This window comes from Mastomys coucha, unplaced genomic scaffold, assembly GCF_008632895.1.
Source record: "Mastomys coucha isolate ucsf_1 unplaced genomic scaffold, UCSF_Mcou_1 pScaffold15, whole genome shotgun sequence".
NCBI classification, from domain to species: Eukaryota; Metazoa; Chordata; class Mammalia; order Rodentia; family Muridae; genus Mastomys; species Mastomys coucha.
The window spans coordinates 128,654,560-128,667,300 of NW_022196897.1; the positions used below are offsets into that span (position 1 = coordinate 128,654,560).

General features: G+C 39.2%; 1 long non-coding RNA gene across 1 annotated transcript in view; it reads right to left on the bottom strand.

The window, feature by feature from the left end:
* Nucleotides 1-212: 212 nt before the first annotated feature.
* LOC116091047 overlaps nt 213-12,741 on the bottom strand; it is a 14,941-nt gene continuing 2,412 nt past the window's right edge. The window contains exons 4-6 of the long non-coding RNA XR_004118917.1: nt 5,500-5,695; nt 4,660-4,830; nt 213-297 (exon numbers count right to left, since the gene is read on the bottom strand). This is a non-coding gene — a long non-coding RNA (uncharacterized LOC116091047). The remainder of the gene's footprint in view (nt 298-4,659; nt 4,831-5,499; nt 5,696-12,741) is intronic.

Below are 12,741 nucleotides of genomic sequence, written 5' to 3' on the forward strand. Positions count from 1 at the left end.
CCATAAAGGTTTTGTAATTATTTTGATAAGCAGTCATGGGTTACGATGTCACTGGCTTTGATGATGAGTTCACCATTACCGTCATTATTATTACATTTTCTCATTAGATGTAGATGCATTTGGACCTGATATATAGCAATCTTGTTGAATTTGTAGTAATGTGTGTTACTGGGTTTTTTTTTTCAATGTAGAAATGACATCATTAGAAAAACTACAATTTGTTTCTTTATTGGCAATTTTTTTTTTTACTTGCAGCTTTATTATAAATGATATAAACGGCTTTTCTTCTCTTGATGCCTAAAATAGACGGAAGACTTTTACTATTTTACCATCATGAAGTTTTGATAGCATTTGTTTTTAAAGCAACTTTATCTTTGTTTCTCTTGTGTATGTTATGTTTTAGTAATTTCTATTATGAATGAGTATGGACATTAACAAGAGGCTTTTATAATGTATTTAAATAATCAACTACATTCTTGTTGTTCTTTAACTAATATGATAAAACCAAACATAACCAAACTCCAACACTGTACTACTCTCCTCACTCGGGTTCATGTTATTCATCATTCTGGGTATGCCTGACATTCTGGTTCTTCCCGTGGTTTAAAATAAAACAAGAGCCTACATCTATGTAGTATCCATTCCCATCTATGTGTTTCCCCTCTCTCACTGTTTTCTCATTAGTCCTGGTGTTATTGTCACCTGCTGTCTATATAATTAGGCACCTCCATACTCTTGGCTAGACAGATCTTTGTTATATGTGACTAGGTACAGTCTACGCTGTATCATAAATTGAGACAGTGGTATTTATCTTGGTAACATTATTCTCACCAGTTCTCAATCCAAAGAAGAAATTGTCTCTACAGACAGCACTCATACCAGCCTACAAGGTCCACTATCATCAATAATCATGCTTGACCACAGAAACACACACAGACACCCTCATACCCACACATTCTTACACACATCCTCACACATTCTCTCATACATACCTACATGCATACACACTCTCACATGCACAAGCACACATACTCACACACACACAAACACATATAACTATATTACAGTTTTAAATAAGATAAGGTCATATAAAACATTTCAAGTTAGTTTTTAAAAATAATTAACAACTTAACTTTCCAAACCCAGGTGATTGATTGTTTAGCTGCATCAAGATTTAATTTCTTAACCATTTTTCTCATCTTACATCATCCCAACTTCATCGCCAAAGCTTTGCGTTCTCATAACCACTAGCCACCAATATAGTACATTTTGTTTCTTCCAAAGCCATTAGGCTTCAAAGTGCTACATAGTTATGTGCAGTGAAAACATTTCAGTACTGCTGAAGAAAAATTAATTCTCCAATCTGTAATGAAGATTAACAGAAGCCCCTAGAGGGTACTAGCTCTTATTTCATTGTAATCACAGCATGACCTCAAGCTTGTTTAAAGTTCTTTCTACCAATAAAATTTTAATTCCGAAATATATAATCAGCCACCTTAATAGGACTGACTGAATGGAGCATGGCAAAAATTGTCAAATGACTCATTGTTTGATCTTAAAAATAGAGATGCAATCTTCCTATCAAGAAATACCATCTTGGATTAATACACTTTCTAAAATTCCTGATTTTCTCCCTCCTCCTAGGTCTCCCTTTATTGGCTTGATAGTTAATTTAAAAGCTTTCAACAGGTCTTAAATGGCATTCGGTCCTCAGTTCAGGGTCTACTGAGGACATAACTGACTCCACATAGAACACACTTTAGTCCTCCCAGTACAAGTCCATGTACATCTTATGGTCTCACACAACCAAGGTTTGTCCACTAACAAACAAATTTAATCTGCTGCCCACTTATTAAGCCTTGTCTTTTAACATTTATAGAGAGAACCAGATCACAAATGATGAAGATATAAGAATCAGCTCTATACCCACTTGGTAGAAGAAGGGTAGATAAATAATCTACAGGAATCAAACTAGTAAGCATGTACCCAAGAAGTTGGTGAGCCCAAAATATGGCATCATTTAATGGAACTGTTAACATGGGATTTGAGAATCCTAATCTAATAAAAATGACAAGAGTCTATTTACTAGCTCAGTGAGACATGCCATAGGTAGACGTTGACTTGAGAAGGATGATAGAGCCTGGCGATTCAACCTATCTCATTGTAGTAGGTCTAAAAGATCTCACTTAACATATACTTCCAGTATTTAAAATTTCACTAATATAGAGTAAATCATTTTTGACTTTGAGAGTTATGGGTTTAAAAATCTCTTATTAAAGTGCAAATACCTTACCTGGAGGTTAACAATAAAGCTTCTAAGGGTTATAAATTAGAGTAATATTTTATTGAGGTTATCCTTATTGCATAAAAAGGCACAAAGTAGCTTTTGTTATCCACTAGTATTCATTCCTCAAGGAGATTAGGGCCACAGAAAAGGTAATTAAATATTGCTAAGGCTCATGGTTGTCAGGAAGGATTTAAATGCAAGTCCCCATGACAGCAAGTCCCTAGCACTTAGCATGCTGATCAGAATACACAAAGTACAATCCACAACCACAAGAAACTCAAGAAGGAAGACCAAAGTGAGGATACTTCATTCCTTCTTAAAAGGGGGAACAAAATACCCATGGAAGGAGTTGTAGAGACTAACTATGGAGCAGAGACTAAAGGAAGGACAATTCAAAGACTGCTCCACCTGGGAATCCTTCCCATATTCAATCATCAAATCTAGACACTATTGTGGATGTCAGCAAGTGCTGGATGACAGGAGCCTGATATAGCTGTCTCCTGAGAGGCTCTGACAGTATCCGACTAATACAGAAGTAGAGGCTCACAGCCATCCATTGGACTGAGCACAGGGTCCCCAATGAATGAGTTAGAGAAAGGATCCAAGGAGTTGAAGGGTTTGCAGCCCCTTAGGATGAACAACAATATGAACTAGCTAGTACCCTCAGAGCTCCCAGGGACTAAAACATGAACCAAAGAGTACACATGGCGGGACTAATGGCTCCAGCAGCATGTGTATAGCAGAGGATGGCCAATGCTCTGTCATCAATGGGAGGAGAGGCCCTTGGCCCTGTGAAGGTTCTATGCCCCAGTGTAGGGGAATGCCAGGGCCAGTAAGCAGGAGAAGGTGGTGTGGTGAGCAGGGGGAGGGGGGAGGGAACAGAGGTTTGTTTTAGTTTTTGGTTTTTATTTTATTTTATTTTTTTGTTGGAGGGGAACCTGGGAAAGGAGATATTGTAAATAAAGAAAACATCTAATAAAAAATAAATAAATAAAAAAGATAAATTAAAAAAGGAAAAGAAAATGTGTCTGGCAGTTCCTTCAAGACACTTCTGACCAACTTCTGACAGGAAAAGGGGAGTCATTTGACTCTCATTTCTGTTGTAATGATCTGTAACACACCCACACCCACATTGTTTCATAGCCCAGCATCCTTTAACTTTCTCAGACTACCCTGAAGAGGAAGTGGTCTCCCTCCCCACACAGTTGGTTTGAGAGTCCCACCTGCAGCTTCCCAGCCTAGAGTGTAAATCTATAGCAGCAGGCAGGCATCATCTGGGGATGGAAATTGAAAGAAGTGTTGGTTGGTTCTGGTTCTGAGATTAGCATCAAAGGCTAAATAAATAATGTAATGTTCCTAATCACAGTCGTGCAGGCAGCAATTAGGGCTGCATTACAGGGCTTACTCATGTTGAGCTCTGTACCTGAGATCAAACTCAGCTAATTTGCCACTCTTATTTTAATTCCATCAATTAGGGAAATAAATTGTCAATGAAAGCTCATCTTTTCAAAGAGTTTGTTTTAACCTTTTATGAAGTACTTAGGGGAAAGCACAGAGAAGTGCTTCCTGAGTGACTGTTAATTTATCAAGGTTGAGAGAGAGAGAGAATAAAAAGTATTGCTCCAAACAATAACAGAACGCTAAACTGCACAGGAAAAGGGGCGGGGCTCAGAAATACAGAGATCTTTTCTGTAGTCGCTATGAGAAACATTTCAGCTTAGAGTAGAAAGAAAGAAATACTGACCGCTACATTTAGATTATAACATAAGGAGATTGGTCCTTTCATTGCAAGTATCCATTTTCTCACTATTTATTAAGCACCCATCATGTTCTAGAAAGTCAAATCTATTGCCATAGCTCTAATTCTATTGCCGTAGCTCCTTCCTTCATGGAGCATAATGCTTTGTTAGAGAAATGCCAAATACACACATTATAGACAGGTGAGTTAACACACAATTATTATATTCAGAGAAGGTGATTGAGTCAAGTGGGATGTATCAGAAGACCCCATCTCCAAAACAAAAGAAAAAGCAAAATGAAGTGTATGAGAGGGTAGCCTTGAGTCCCTTGTAGTAAGATGTCTATGGTCTGGTGGGAGGAATAATTGCCCTAAAGGTAAGGCTAGAATAATGGCTTAGAGTTGGAGGGAGGAGAACACTCCTCTCACAGAAAGAATGGCCTGAGGAAAGGTAAGATGGCAGGAAAGGTACCCAACAGATCTCAAAGAAAACCAGAGGCCTGAGGAGAGCCACTGGCACTCACTGAGCACTGACATCAGACAAAGCTCAATGTGCAGCACTTTTCAGCTTTGACTCATTTAAATTAATCATATCCATCTTACTATTATGCCATCCTAGGGATAAGTCACTTACCTAAGACCACTGAATTACTGAGCCTCCTACTTCAGTACCCCAGGAATGTATGACGCTCCGAGGAAGAATCACTCACTTTTTCATTCGAGGGGAGGGATGTGTTGTGAAGAATAGCTGATGGACTCACTGGAGCTTCGAGAGCAGTTGTTCTCAACCTGTGGGTCTTGACCCCTTTTAAGGGGTCACATATAAGATAACCTGCCTATCAGACATTCAGATCACAATTCATAGCAGTAGCAAAATTAGTTATGAAATAGCAACGAAGAATAATTTTATCATTGAGGGAGTCACCGCAATAAGAGGAACTATATTAAAGGGTCATAGCACTAGCAAGGTTGAGACGGAACAGACTGATACTGTAATACAAACCTGGGAGACCTGAAAACATAAAAGAAATTGATGAAAAATCAGACTGTGAAGGATGTGTGGCTGGAACATGGCGGCTAACAAGCTGGGGTGGAACCAGGACAAAGGAAAGCAACGGGCCTGGTCTGTCTGTGTGTAGCCATGTCCGGATGAGAGAACAGGAGATTAAAAACCCACGGTGACAAGGGAGAGTCAGGGGAAGGCAGTCCATCCCTATAGGAAAGCCTCGGCAGAAGGTCACACACATGGGAGACACACTGGAGGTTCAGCATGGCAAGCCCGGGTTCAAGCCTGCTGTGAATGGTGCTTCTCCATAGCTTATCAGGCATCTGTGTCCCAGACACTGAGCTCTCCTCTGGTACAGTGGGTAGCGCGTTGACCCTTTCGCATTAAAATAAAGGTGAGATTTAATGACAGCTCTGACCAAGTGGTCTCCTGACTGTGGGAGTTACACGGGGCTGTATAATAACTGACCTCTTATGCCTTTCTAACCTCGAACTCCTTTCTGTGTCAGGCTACAGCTTGCTGACCGCAAGGATGCTCTTCATTGGGCTGTGGTTGGCGTCCCCGCTGTGTTCTATGACGTTGGACCTTGTCAGCTCGCGCTCATGAAGATACATATAAAGGCTCATTTGTTCCACTTAGCCATTCCTAACCATGCTTCTGGAGACTGGATGTGAGAAGAAAATACTAGATGAGAATCATTGAGAATCCTTCGCTAATCGCCTGGCCAGACATCCTGACTCAACAAAAGTCAAAAACCCAAGTACATATGACTGCAATAAATCTTTCAAGATGGTATTTAGGATTTAAAAACGAAAAATAAAACACAAAAAACTACCATTCTCGGGCTCAGGAGTTATACCATCCCCAACCCACAGATAAAACAAGGAAAGCTTTCTTTTCAAGCTGCTAATACATAAGGGTCATTATGGTTGCTACAATGTCTAGAAAACCATATAGCCTCATACAGAAGTTAAATATACTACAAGAGGATGCAGGGCTGAGATCACATCCTGTCCTGTACTTGTCCTTGAGTACTCTACATCTATATATGCATAGGATTATGAACTAATAACTGCTTGGACCATTGGCTTCTAGATCTATGGCTCTGGTCATACACTTGGCCCTTGTGAGACAACCATGGAAAATATAATTTCCGTGGCTTAATTAGGACACATCAATAGACTCCCCTTTTCCAAGATTCAATCCAGGAAATCTGTTAGCCCCAAGGATCTGGATATTTCTTGTAACAGGTGACTCCTAGAGCCCAAAGATCTAGTAAAGAGGAACTGGTTAGAACCAGTACTAGAAAGATTGGTGGGGATTGGATCAACTTGGCGCTTCTCCGTTTTCCTATTTAATCTATTTGAGCAAACGCAGTCCAAACTGTGCAGTTACTTTTTCACCCCAGGCTTGTGAAGAAACAATATGCATTATTTAAAAAGCAACAACAAAAATAATCCCTTGTAAATATTGCATATTCATTTGCCAACAGAAGATTAATACAATAATAATGCCTCAGACATGAAAAACAGCCAAATGCAAAACAGGCTGCAAGAAATTGCTTTCCTTCTTGGCGACGAGTCACAAGAGACTGGAAAGCCAATTCTTTCCTTAGCCCAGGGTCCTCTGGGGCTTCAAAGCTTCCAGAAAAGGATTATGTATCATGGAAAGTGTTAATGTACCTCATTATTCCAGTTCTCTTTGATGAGTTCTCTGGAATCAATAAAGGTGCTTAGCAGTTAAGAATTTCATTAGGATGCTGAGCAGTACCAAGAATCTCTTAGATTTATGTAACATCCCGAGCAAGTTCTAAAGCAATCATGGAAAATGAATCGGTTCCCCTGCTGTGTGGACCTGTGAATCCTGTCAATTTAGAGGGTTTTTTTTTTCTTTTTGATTCACTGAGCTTTGAGCAGGGCATGGCTGATATCAGCATCATACATTTCTGTATGTCTACCTTGTTATTATATGTCTTTAAAGTATTTAATCCCACTATGTGCTCTGAAAGATAAAGGGAAGAAGAATCCTGTCGTGATAAAGAATATGGTTTGGAATTTGCTGGAGAAAGGGGATAAGAAGATAGAAAAGACAAAATTTTCAAGGTCAGAATCTTGAAAGAGTCATAAGATGCTAACCCTTTGAGCAGTTACTTCATGGAAGCAAAAGAAAAGGTACTGGGGGAGTCCAGAGGTGGGCACTTCCACTGGGACTGATATATTCCTAGAAACCTTGAAGGGAAGAAACCTGGCTGGCAGAGATGAACTCTGAGACTCTTCCAAGAAACATCCAGAGGTGACACTGTATTTGTGTTGGTTGCACATTCCTGGTAATACTTGACTAGTTTAAATTTATTCATGAAGACAATGATCAATGATGAACTGTAATGATCTGAGTGAATGTCATTAGACAAAAAGGAGGAAGTGAAGGTCATTGTTGTATAAGTACTGGGACACTGTTCTGAGCTGCAAAACACCTTACTATGCTCTTTTCAGCTCAGTAAGTACTTTGAAAGCCATACACTACAGAAGACTCTGTGTTCCACTTACTGCCTTGTGACTCAGCATCTCCTTTTCTCTTAATCAGGGTAGGGTCTTTAGACACCCTGCATCAACATAAGGCTTAACACAAAACCATTCTACTGTGAGATACACCAATAATACGAAGTTAGAAAGAAAAGAATAGAATCAGAATCAAGTATAACTCAGATCTGTCCACATATTTGTTGTCTTTTGGAAAAACAATGAAAAGAGTTCACCTATGTAAAATTCTGTCCAATGAGAAACCACAGCCCTGAGTCAAGCTAGTTTGCCCTAATCATGAATGATTTGAACACAAGCATGTGTCAGTGGAAAGACACTATCAGAAAAAGCTGCTACATAGGGACTAGGTGGCAAGCAGGAGACTGGAAAATTTTGTTCAACCTTGGACCTTTGTAACATATTCAGTATTTTTTTTAATTAAAAAATTATTATCGTGTGTGGTTTTCTGTGCATAATGTGGTGGGGGTCATAGATGTCACAGCACATGTGTAACAGTCAGAGGACAGCTTTGGGGAGTAATTTCTCTCCTGCCTTTATGTGGGTTCTAGGTAGTTAGGCTTGTGTAATAGAAGCCCTTTTCTGTTGCATCATCTTGATGGCTCTTTTAAAACTTACTTTTATCACATGTTAATTTACTACTGTTTCGTTTGTATGCAGAAGGATTCCTTAGAATGTACACATATAGAAAGGCACAGTGCACGTGCTTTATCTCAGGAAAACTGTTTCTGTATTGCAAAGAAATTGTCCTATCTTCAGAGTGGCCACACAACCACCACTCTGAAGACATTGCTCCATCAGGACAATGAGCCTGGAGCAGGCTTCTTTGAAGCAGTCTCATCCCGGTGCACTCTGACATGGATCTTCTTGACTCTGTATGTGCCAGGCTATCAGGCATCTTCCTCAAGTTAATAGAAAAATTATAGTAAAATCTACAGGAAGCTCCTCTGACTTGATAAACACCCCCTCTCCCATCTCCAGGCTAATTCTAGTTCTAATCACTTTATTCTTTGTGTGAAAGAAAACATCTAAATTTGTTCCTCATAATCTTCATCTACCTTCAGATCCCTAAAAATACTTCAAAACATGCATAAATATAAGGTTCTAAAGAGGCAGGCTTTATCTCTTAACCCCTAACTTTTTTTTTTTCAACTTGAAAATGCCATTGTCAGAGAAACTAGATGAAACAGATTTGGCTTTTTATCCGGGAAACATTTCCCGTATCTTTGTGATGTTGCTTATTCAAGGTAGATTTTCTTATTTTGGTTTCAGGTCACATTAATTGCACTATTTATTTCATATTCTTTGAAGTCCTTATCCATCTGCTTTTGCTGTGTCCTGAATACATTTCCTGCTAGCAGGAAGCCCTAAATAATGAATAAAAACTTGACCTTACCAGACGTCAAGACACTGATGGCTAAATTGTTTGCTGATAGCAATAGACTTTTTAGCAGGAAAAAAGATGGAGGCATGAAATTAGAAAATAGGTAATTGTCTTTTGATTAGAGGTTAGCCACCAAACAATCACCTAGGGAAGCTTGTCAGTGCCTCACTGAATAGCTGGGCTGAGTGGTATGAAAGCTAGGTACCAGGAAAGCACTGTGGCCACCTCGGGATCTTCCTAGAAATGTTCAAAGGCTTTAGTCAATCTTCCTATGGAAAAGAAAAGAAAAAAGAAAGAAGAAGAAAAGAAAAGAAAAGAAAAGAAGAAGATCCACTGGAAACATGTCTAGAGACACAGTGAACAGAGTACCATAGTAGGAAAAGAAAGGACAGAGAGTTAGGAATCTTGGATTCTATTCCTTACCTTATTCTCTGAGGTGGTTAGTTTTGACTATCTACATATTGGACTGAACATTGTCTAAGTGATCAGCATAATACACCTCTGGGTCTCTCTCTCTCTCTCTCTCTCTCTCTCTCTCTATCTATCTATCTATCTATCTATCTATCTATCTATCTGTGTGTGTGTGTGTGTGTGTGTCCCTCCCTCCCCCCACTCTCTCCCTCTCTCCTTATTTTCTGGTTGTCTTGAGTTAAGCCTCTCTGCTCTATTATACCCTCTCCACCAAGATGGATTCAGATATTGAAAGTTTTGAACCAAAATAAATATTTCCTCTTGGCCTGGGGTGTGTAGCTCAGGTGGCAGACTACTTGTCTAGCATGCATGAAGGCCTAGGATTGAGCCCAGCACTACATACAGTATGCATTGTGTATACCCCTGTAATCCCATCACTGAGGAGGTGGAAGCAAGAGAAGCAGAAGTTCAAAGTCATCCTCAGCTACATAAAAAGTTTGAAGCCATCCTTGGCTAGAGATGCTGTCTTTAAAAATCTTTGCTCCTTTGTTTAAATCTTGTTTAAGATATATGTGTGCACATATGTATACACACACATGCTCATATTTTAAAGAAAATTTTAAAGAAAAAGAGATCATTAATTCTAAAGAGAACAAAGTGATATATGGGAGGAGCTGGAGGAAAGGGAAAGAAGAAATATGCAATTATAGTTCAATTTTAAAATTCATTAAAAATATCTCTGCTTCTGTTCATTACATGTAATATGTTGTCATTTCAAATGCAAGTATACCTACCATGCCATCCATATAGGTATTTGACCTTTGACAACTCATGGCAACTTCCTGTGATTTGGTTTCTTTGTGCAATGCAAAAGTGAATAAGAAATTATCCGTTTTAACTTTAAAAAAAAACACTAATAATATAATTTGGAGATGTTTACTGGTAAAATTATATAGCTTAGCTTCATTTTTCATTATATTTTGCAAACTTACAAACCTTCAAAAATGCAGATGTGGAAATAGCCTCTCCCCCTCCTGGCTAGTCATCCTCCTTTGTGGGCAGAGTAGGGATGCACTGAGAAGCTGTTTCCCTGGAACCATGGGTGAGAAGGCTGGGCCGAATCCTGGAAACTCAGCCACCATGGTGGGCCAGTTAATGGGATTCAAAATCAATGGAGTTTTGTGAGCAGACAGATCCCATCTTTTACTCAGGGACTGCTTTAGAAGTCTAAATTCCAAATACACTTCATTAATGCTTGGTTGAAGTTGTTAATTTTTTAAAGGATGCCTAATTGCTTTAGTGCTGACAAAGCCATTAATAGCCCTATAATTATTCTTCGTAGCCTTCTGTGGAAATTTTGTTCTACCTCTTTAACATTCTGTGATAGTATTAGTAGTTCTTATTCAATATACATAAATTACTTATTGTTCCCTAAAAGTATCGTGAATGGTATGAAATATTGCCAGAGTCAATGCAATGCTAGGGAGGTATGTGAAGAGGTACCAAGAGGATAATGACCTTCATATTAAAGCCTCAGCCTGCCTCTATGCATTTCTTTCAGTCCATGGATCAATGTCCTGTCTAACTGAACACACATCATTTTTTGTCTTCTCCTAAAGTCTAGGCTAGTGAATTCTACATCAAGCTCAAATGGAAGAATCAGATTCTTCTTTTGAATCCTTCTTACTCCTGCCTGAATTTCCATCTGTGATATAATGCAGCTAGTCACAGGTCAGCCACATATTTAAACACAGGCAATATCGTTACGGCACTCACCTTTTTTATTTTGGTAGGTAGAAATAAGCTTGCAGCTAGAGACACTGGTATGTAGGAAAACATGTGACCCAGAACACTGTCTCCAAATACCAACTCACTAGTAAAATATAAGATGGGCAGATGTGTGATCAGATTCCTTTGTCTGCTGCATTGTGATTCTCACAGTGGAGTTAGAAAGAAGTTGGGAAGGAAGATCCTCATGGACCAGACTTTAGGACCAGCACTCTGGTAGATCATGGTCTTTCTGTGAGAAAATTAAATCACATCTCTATATGTTCTTACACCTGGGAACAGTCTGCCCCTTCAAGACTGTGCTGTGGCTCCCATCTATCTTCCAGATGTCGCATTCAATACTCCTCATCTAATTGATTACATGTCAGTCTTAAGACATTCTACAACCTTCCTTCATGTGTGAGGTAGAATAGTGACAGTGGGAAATTTTTATCTTCTGCTTATTTCTTGCATGTGCCTTTTCTGGTATTTTACCCGTATGTTTGGTTAATCAAATACGGTGTTAATTGATTCCTGCTGTACTTCTATAGCACCAATCAATATCATTCTCTTTCAAGGGTCCTGGCTTAGAATTTTATGATACCAGTAACCTAGTCTTGCCGTGCCATTGCCAAGAAACTCTGATTACCTGGATCTAGGTGATGTTTAAATAATTGAGAGGGATGTGTAAACATATTTGAAGAGGTAATAAAATATGAAAATGAGCCCACCTTCTTAACCTGCATCAGCTTGATGCAAAGGCAAGATATAAATGGGACTAATTTCTGTGATGCGTGACAATTATCCCTCTGCCTATTTGAGCATGGTTTGATTCCTTAATGGAGAGGAACAACTGGAGCAGGTGCTCCCCTGTGCTCTCAGACGTCAGCACTGTATTTCCATGATGTTAGTGGGCAATAGCTGCTCAAAGCGTAGTCATGACTACTGACCGTGACCAATATCCTGAAATCCGGAGTCTGTTAGTTAGGCTAGCACTTTGTTTCTCTTCCTTGTTCTTCTGGTTACAACAATGTTCTCTGTTCATGGGCTTTAGCCATCAAATACAGAGGTCAAAATGGAAAAAAAATCCAGGCTCACCCATATTGAGCAATGATCACGAATCTATCTATATAGAGACTTGGGTCAATTGTATAAATACGACCTCTTATGGGGCTGCTTTACCGAGGTCTGGTTGATCTGGTTGGATGTTTCCATATTTAATATTATGCTACCAAGCAATATGAAAACTTCAACTGCTTCTCTGGGATGCTTAAGTCAATTGTTTTGAGTCCCAGATCTTCATCTTCACCACCCACCATTTGTATTCCAACAGCAAAGAAATCAAGGTACTGTTTGTTATGTCCCCAGCTGATGAATGATTTGAACTGTAGGTGGATACTGATGTATAAAATACAATTTATCTCTCAAATTTTTCCACATGATGTTTTAGCTAGGAGAAGAATGAGTACTTCTTTTTCTTGTGGTCACAACTGACAGCTATAACTTTCAGAATAGACCAAAACTTTAAATAATGATATTTAACCTGGGTTCTTCTTCTTCTCCTTCTCCTTCTCCTTCTCCTTCTCCTCCTCCTCCTCCTCCTCCTCCTCC